The sequence below is a fragment of the Emys orbicularis genome, chromosome 1, assembly GCF_028017835.1.
Source record: "Emys orbicularis isolate rEmyOrb1 chromosome 1, rEmyOrb1.hap1, whole genome shotgun sequence".
NCBI classification, from domain to species: Eukaryota; Metazoa; Chordata; order Testudines; family Emydidae; genus Emys; species Emys orbicularis.
In genome coordinates this window covers 149,422,340-149,430,865 of record NC_088683.1, presented here as the reverse complement: position 1 = coordinate 149,430,865, position 8,526 = coordinate 149,422,340, and positions in this window count along the sequence as shown.

Here is an 8,526-nt window from a genome sequence, read left to right as displayed (position 1 = left end):
TGGCTCCATGAGGCAAATGCTCCCCCTCTTGGACCACAGCAGAACTGTTGGATCTGCTCAGTATATGGGGAGAGGAGGTTGTGCAGTTCCAGCTGCACTCCAGCCATAGGTACTTTGACATGAAGAGCAGATTTCTCATGGCTTGTGTGATAAGGGCTATGATCAGAACATGGTGTAGTGGTGAGCAAAGATAAAGGAGCTGAGGCAGGCATACCAGAAGGTAAGGGAGGCAAACCATTGCTCCAGTGCTGCGCTGAAGACCGTCCGCTTCTATGAGGAGCTGGACGCCATCCTTGGTGGCCTCCCCACCTCCACCACCCAGACCCCATGGATATTTTGGTGGGACTGGAGGCAGTGGACAATGGACCTAACCGTGAGGACGAAGTCGTGGCTGAGGAAGTGGACTTGGAGGACAGTGTGGAGCCCACAGCAGGGTCGTCTGGTGGTGCGGCAAGTCAGGTACTCTCCACTCCGGAGTTGTCTAGCCAGTCCCAGCAGTCAGTCTCCAGCGAGCAAGATGCAGGAGAGGAGACCCCTGGTAAGTGATCTTTTTGAGTTGATGCTGCTTGGTTATACGATGTACAGGTATCCTTTGCTCTGTATACTGTAGAAGGGGGTGAAGGTATAGAAATGTGAAAGACTAACTGTGTTTGAGTGTGCTCCACATTCCCCCGTGCAACTAAGTAGTGCAGCAGAATAGTGTGTTGATGCACACCGAGATTTCACGGGAATCCTCCAGAGATTCTAGGAAACTAGCCTGGAGGTACTCGCCAATCCTCTGCCAAAGGTTCTTTGGCAGAGCTGCTTTGTTCCTTCTCCCATTGTAGGAAATTTTCCTGCGCGACTTGGCAATCACATGTGCAGGGACCAAATCAGCACACAGGCGAGCAACATAGGGACCAAGTCTGAAGCTGTATGTGTGCAGTGATGCACCCTTGCATCGTTACTTACCCTCAGGAGTGAAATATCTGCTTCAATGACCCCCACTTATGGAAAATGTTGGCAGAATTTTCAATATTGTCCCTGCTCACCTGCACTGATCCCCCCTGAAACATCACCTACACTCTTTGTCCCAGCTTGAATGCCCACCACCCACCCAGGCCGAACTTACCACGTTTAGGGTGTTCGCCAAGATCTGTGCTTGCCAAGGGTCAGTGAGAAAGTGATTGGTATGTTACAAGAAGTGTATTTTACTGTGATGATTCAATGCTATGCATGAACTAACAATCATGCTTCTGTGTATTGTTTCATGTGCTTCTGCAGATGTGGCCTTATAGAGAACCCCCTACACCCCGGTAGAGCATCTAGGCCATATAAGGAAGTGACCAAGACCGCAAAAGGAGGACATGTTCCGTGAGGTGCTCCAATCCGCTCAGGCAGAAAAAAGGGAAAGCAGGGAGTGGAGAGAAATAGAAAGGCAGGACAGAAAGGAGAGTGCGGAGCATGTTCAAAAGGCCCATGAGCAGATGATAAAAGTCATGGAGGAGCAAACAGATGCTGAAGTCCCTTATCACGCTACAGTCAGAACAGATGTGTGCCCCCCCCCCCACACAGCCAATACAGAACTGTTTTCCATGCCCTTCCCAAACTTCTCCTACACATTCCTTCCAATTTACTGGAACATCTCAGTATCCCATTCACTCCGCCCTTTTAGACAGCTTCCAAAATTATAGCTGGACTTATGCACAGCTATGAAAATCTCCACTGCCCTGCAATGCTACCTCCCTTCCCACCTATCTTTTTGTGTGTGCTAATTGGTGTTTAATAAAAACAAACTCTGTAAAAGTTAACCAAACTTTATTTGTGTCCTACATATAGTGATTGCTGCTGGTAGTAAAACATATACATGCAGTTTAATCATTAGCTTACTGCAAATCCCGCTCAAGAATCATCACAAGTGTTAGGCAAAATAACAAAACTCAGATTAATGGAGGATGGCAGATGACTGTCTAGAAATACATATTACTGGTTCTCATTATCAAAATGTTGCTTCAAAGCCTCCCTGATTGGAATCCCGCTCCCTCCCCTTTGTGTCCCTCTAATAGCCCTGGTATCAGGCTGCTTAAAATCAGCAGACAAGTAATCTGCCTCAGCAATCCACCCCTGGGCAAACTTTTCACCCTTAGCCTCACAAAGATTATGGAGCATGCAGCAGGCAGCTATGACCATGGGAATGTTTTCCTCACTTAGATCTAATCTGCCATAAAGGCATTGCCAGTGCGCTTTTAATCTGTCAAACACACATTCCAGGGTCATTCTGCACCTACTCAGCCTATTGTTGAAGCACTCCTTGCTGCTGTCCAGGTTTCCTGTGTAAGGGCTTGGCTACACTGGCGCTTTACAGCGCTGCAACTTTCTCGCTCAGGGGTGTGAAAAAACACACCCCTGAGCGCAGCAAGTTACAGCGCTGTAAAGCGCCAGTGTAAACAGTGCCCCAGCGCTGGGAGACGTGCTCTCGTGGCAGCGCTTTGAAGTTTCGAGTGTAGCCACGGCCTTAGGCTTCATGAGCCAGGGGAGTAAGGGGTATGCTGGATCTCCCAGGATCACTATGGGCATTTCAACATCCCCCACTGGAACCTTCTGGTCTGGAAAGAAAGTCCCTGCTTGCAGCTTTCTGTACAGGCCAGTGTTCCTGAAGATGCGAGCATCATACACCTTCCTAGACCACCCTGCGTTGATGTCAGTGAAACATGTGCAGTGATCAATAAGAGCCTGCAATACCATGGAGAAGTACCCCTTTCTATTGATGTATTCTGTCACAAGATGGTCCAGGGCCAAAATTGGGATATGTGTGCCATCTATCACTCCACCACAGTTAGGGAATCCCATTTCTGAAGAGCCATCCACTATTTCATGCGCATTGCCAAGAGTAACAGTCCTTCATAATATGATGCAATTAATGGCCCTGCACACTTGTGTTAATGCGGCACCCACAGTCAACTTCCCGACTCCAGACTGATTCGCGACTGACTGGTAGTAGTCAGGAGTCTCCAGCTTCCACACTGCGATCGCCATGCACTTCTCCACTGAGAGAACAGCTCTTATTTTGGTGTCCTTGCACCACAGGGCTGGGATGAGCTCCACACACAGTTCCAGGGAGGTGGATTTTTGCATCCAAAAGTTCTGTAGCCACTGCTCGTCATCCCAGACCTGCATAACGATCCCACCAGTCAGTGCTTGATTCCTGAGCCCAAAAGCGATAGACCACCATGTGCAGCTGCTCCGTGAACGCCAAAAGTAATCTGGTATTTCTTTCGGTGGCACACAGCAGTTTGGCAACTCTGATTCCTGTTCAGATTGGGAGCTCGTGATACACTGCATGATCATCCACGATGTGTTAATAACAGTTACTACAACAATTGAGAGCAGTGCGGGATCCATCCTTTCACACAGAGATGGTGGGCGCACAGTAAATGGGGCCATTGAAAAATGCTGTGAAACGCAGTTGGAAGACTATGAAATGCTGGGACAGAAAATAATGCATCATGGGATGTTGAGCCCACACCCAAGATGTGCTGTGATCCACTTCGCCTTCCCAAAAGTCCTAGCTGCAGAAAGTGGTAAGTAGCACAGTGGGATAACTACCCACCGTGCACTGCTCTCATTGTCGATACTAGAGCACCAAGTATGGACGCGCTCTGCCGATAGAGGGAATATACCCAGTGTCTTATTTAATGTCAAATGGGTGCTTCAGAAACTCAGCTTTGGTTTTGAACCAAATTGTGTTTTTAGCCTGTGGATGTGGATCAAGTTTTGAAGCTTGCCCCTTGAAGCTGTGATCTGGGTATCAGTACGACAATGGTGTTGCTTGGCTGCCATGTCTCATATTGCTCTCACCTACATCCCACTGCTAGTTACACTCATTCCTTCCTGCCTCATTGCTCACCTTCTGTCTGAAAGGGAGAGGGAGGCAGCCATGTCCACTAGTCACAGACCGCTGGGAGAATGTGCAAGTTTACATTTGATGCGAAGAAATGGAGAGGCAGCTGTCATTTATGTACTGCTGGACCAGCCTGTGTTGTCTCACTACCTCTTCCAATGGCTTTATATGGATATAGAATAGAATAGGGAAGATAACTGATTTTTTCAGAACACTGTATGGGGGATCTGGAAGTCGAAAAAATAACCTTTGTCAGAGATGAAAGCCCTGAGACTTTTTAGGGCATTTCCATTCACCTGGCAGCCTCTTGGAGGTAGGCAGGGCTTAAATTCTCATAGAGTATTTCCTGGAGCCCCGCGGCTTGGGGCTTCAGCCCTGCGGAGGGCACCAGGATTCGGAGCTTCTGCCCCACGGGCTTGAAAATATTTACCAGAGCTCCTCTCAGGAAGCTCTGGCTGAATTTAAGTCCTGGAGGTAGGTCAGGAGAGATTGCTGGTCAGCAGTATCAGCTGTCCCTGAAAGATCCCATGGGATAAGTATGGACATGGTTCCCTTTTTTGTGGCAGGTAGGAAGTCATTTACCAGGGCAACAAACATCCACCCCATATCCTGACCTGAACAAGCCTGACAGGGCATGATCCAGGCTCTTGTAGGTCAAATAGGGCTCTCGGGAATAGCTGTGTAACTCTCTTCGCTTCAGATTGTGCTCTCCCTGATACCTCTCTGTCATCTGATTATCCTTAATAAGGTTGCATATTTAGGGCCAACTTTGGCCTGCAGAACCTCTCTTACTGCTGTTGATGCATGAGAATGAAATAACCTAGTTTCACTGTTAGAGCCAAGGCTGTATTTGTGGGCAGTAAGGGAAAACATCTTTTTATTTATTTGCAAACTTCAGTTTTGATGTGAAAATCAGTGAGACACAATTAATATGGAACCTCATTATGCCACTTTTACCAAGTTACTTTTTAGGGTATGTGACGGTGCTGGCCATGGGAGCCAGCTGAGGTCACTCAATTAGGGTGAACTGCAAACAAAACGGGGCAAACAAACCCCAAACGCTGGTGAATATTCCAATACTTAGATTTACCAAACCAGCACAGAACAACTTCTATATTACCATACAGGTTACTCAGAAGTCCAAACAATGCAGTTCCCTTAAAGTACCCAGCCTCAGGCCTCCACCCAGACACACACGTCAGATATGATGATGATTACTGAAAATCTTATCTCATCCTATAAAAGAAATGGTTCTTCCAATCCCAAAGGATCAGCCACACACCCAGGTTCAATTATAACTTAGATCTTACCCAAAATACACGCTATAGTCAATTCTTATTAACTAAACTAAAATTTATTAAAAAAAGAAAAGAGAGTGAGTGTTGGTTAAAAGATCAATATACATACAGACTTGAATTCAATTCTAGAGGTTCAGATACGTAGCAGAGATGAGCTTTTAGTTGCCAAAAGTCCTTTTAGATATAGTCCATAGGTTATAGTCCAATGTCCATATTCAGGGTGGCTCCAGTCAATGACTGGGGATCTCAATCCTTGTGGCTTAAGGTTTCCCCCTCTTGAAACCCAAAGCAGATCTGAGATGAAGCAGGATCATGTTCCAGGGTTTTTATACATTTCCAGCAGCCTTTTGGCCTGAGAAAACAATAGGCTTAACTCTCCTTTTCCTAAACATCCTGGCAATTAGCACAGGGTAATTTATCCATTAAACAGTTCAGATACAGGTTACCACAACCTTCAAAGAGACATATAGACAATAATACTATTTCACTCAAGTGTCTTCCTAAATGTTAATACTCCTTTATTTATCTTTGAATCAAAGCTATAGCAATAGACAAGACTTGTTTGCTTACATCACAAGACCTGAGCAAACACCTACCCTTCTACCTCAGACTTGCATTTCAAAGCTCTATTCATTTACATATCTTCCTAACCTGTCTCTAAAGTTCGGCCATGGGTCAGGTTAGTCTGCGAGGTAATTAACTCTTTTTGGCCCTGTCACCTTTCAATGAGATATTCTATTACACTCATAACGTCACAGGGTAGAATCTCACTTAGATACACTCACTCAGCTCCCATCTTCCCCCCTCCCCCATGCACCCCAATTCCACAATCTTTTCTAGGAAACTTTTCTAAGATAATTTGTGTGATTTTTTTTTTGGTGAGTTGCAGACCAAAAAAGATTAAGCACTCTCAGAATATTTACTTTCATTTGAAAACCTGTACAATAGCTTCTGTAAATGCTGAGGGATTCTTAAGTGTACATTTGATTGCTAATACTCTTGCCTTCATTAGAACTCCAGGGCCTTCATCTAGGCCAATGCATTCAATAATGGTGAGTTGTCTTTTTTCCAATTTATTTCAAATTGCATCCAAAAAGCTACACTGAAAAAACATAAAAATTGCAAAGTCGACCCATTGAATCTAATGGGTTGACCTGGTGGCCGGTTTGCTGTCGGGCCCGGGTGTCACCCCACTCCGAGGGCAGTGCGGCAGTGATCCTGAGGACCACAGAGGGGGGCTTAATAGTCGAGATGGAGTAGGTCCGGGGGAGGCTTAATAGTCGTCCCCAGGGCAGTCCAGGGGAGGCTTAATAGTTGTCCCCCAGGCAGTGTGTGTGTGTGGGGGGGGGGGGGGAGGCTTAGCAGTCTTCCCCCTGGCTGGGCGGGGGGCTGGCGGGAGGCTTAGCAGTCTTCCCCCAGGCGGTCCAGGGGGAGGCTTAATAGTCGTCCCCCAGAGAGTGTGTGTGTGGGTTGGGGGGGAGGCTTAGCAGTCGTCCCCCAGACAGTGTGTGGAGACGGACAAGTGCCAGCTATCCTGAGGGAAACTTCGGAGGGAACCAGCTACTAGATGGTTCGATTAGTCTTTCGCCCCTATACCCCGGTCGGACAACCGATTTGCACGTCACAACCGCTACGGACCTCCACCAAAGTTTCCTCTGGCTTCGCCCTGCCCAGGCATAGTTCATCATCCTTCAGGTCCTAGCACGTACACTCATGCTCCACCTTCATAACCTCATTCAGCTCCGTGTGCATCAGTAGTATGAAATATAGTCTTGCCCAACATCACATAGGAACCCATAGCAGAGCAGGAAATAGTATCCAAATTTCCTGGGTGCTAATCCAGTGTTTTAATCACAAGACCATTTCTTGTGTTTCTGCAGCCCCTTCACTCAGACACTGTCCATCCTGTGCTCTGAATGAGGTAGGAGTCTTGCAGAACTCCTGTGAGATCATGTAATTAAAATCTGCATCATAACACATACAGACAAGGAAGCCAAATTAAGTTTGCATTGGCAACCTTACATGACATTTTCTAATTTTTGAGTGGTTAACTTTGCAAATTTAAAATCCCCTAAATGTATTTTTATTGTCTAGTTTTTAAAACAAACAAACAAACAAACAAAAAAGTAAAATACTATGTAATTACAACATCTCCATCTACCCTCCAGCACAGGGCAAAATTAAGGTTTGTGCCCACTAATTTCAGATCCACAGCATAGAGTTCATACCATTTGAGCTAACGAGAGCTGCTAATAACAGCTCCCTGTTAGTCTCTGTATACCTGGTGTCTGGCTAGGGTTGCCAACTGTCTAATTGCACAAACCTAAACACCCTTGCCCCACCCCTGATACCAGTCAGCTCTGTGTTCTTGGGGAACCAGGGCGCAGTCTCCAGCCTGTCTGACTCATGAAAAATACCCCCACACCAGTCTCTGCTTGAACCAAAACCGATCAGAGAAAAGGCTTGCAGAGAGCAGTGAAGGGTGTTGGGAGACACACCTAGACCCCTCCTGACAAGGGTGACAAGATTAAGACATCTCCATTAGCATACAGAATGGAGAACAGAGAACCGCACTGAACTCTGGGACCAGAAAAGCAGGGAAGCACTGCATCATGGGGGATCTCTGCTCCAGATGTTAATGAACCTACGCCTGCACACACCCAGCTCAGCAATTATCAGACCAATTCTAGTAATGAATCCTTGATAGATATCCAAAATACTGAAGCAGCCTAATTGCATTGTGAGCTCCCTGGAAGAAAACACCACCCATAGCCAAGAGTGATCAGTTCCTATTGTCTAGCCTAAAGAAAACCCTTGAGTCATCAGTTTACCCATAAACAAATCTAGTGTTCTCCCTTGAACCATTGTATTTTCTCTACAAAACCCCCTACCTATGCCCAAGTAAGTGTTCTGATGCATGGACCCAAACTCTGCATCTGTTCCGCTGGGACTCCATCTCCTGACTGATCGTGCTGGGGGCTCTGCATGTCTCTAACACTCAGGACCCTGAGTTACCACCATCACCTGGGAACCCTAACCAGTTCAAGCCTCATGGAGTGGGTGAAATCCCTCCCTCTCTCTCTTTCTCTGTTTTCTTTTCTACCTCAGGTATTAACCTTTAATAATGTAACTGTTATGTTTGTTTAGCCCTCCTTGTGAAGTTATCACTATACATAACTTACATGGTTATAACTATATATGGTTAAGCTGGTTGCTTCTCTCTTTCTCTCTGAACTTTACTCTTTTGTGTTTCTAGCTTCCCCATTTACTCTGCAGCAACACTTCTTTTAGCTAAGCTAAAGATCCCTGTAGCACCCAAAAATACTGTGGGGTTTGCTCATCAAGTGG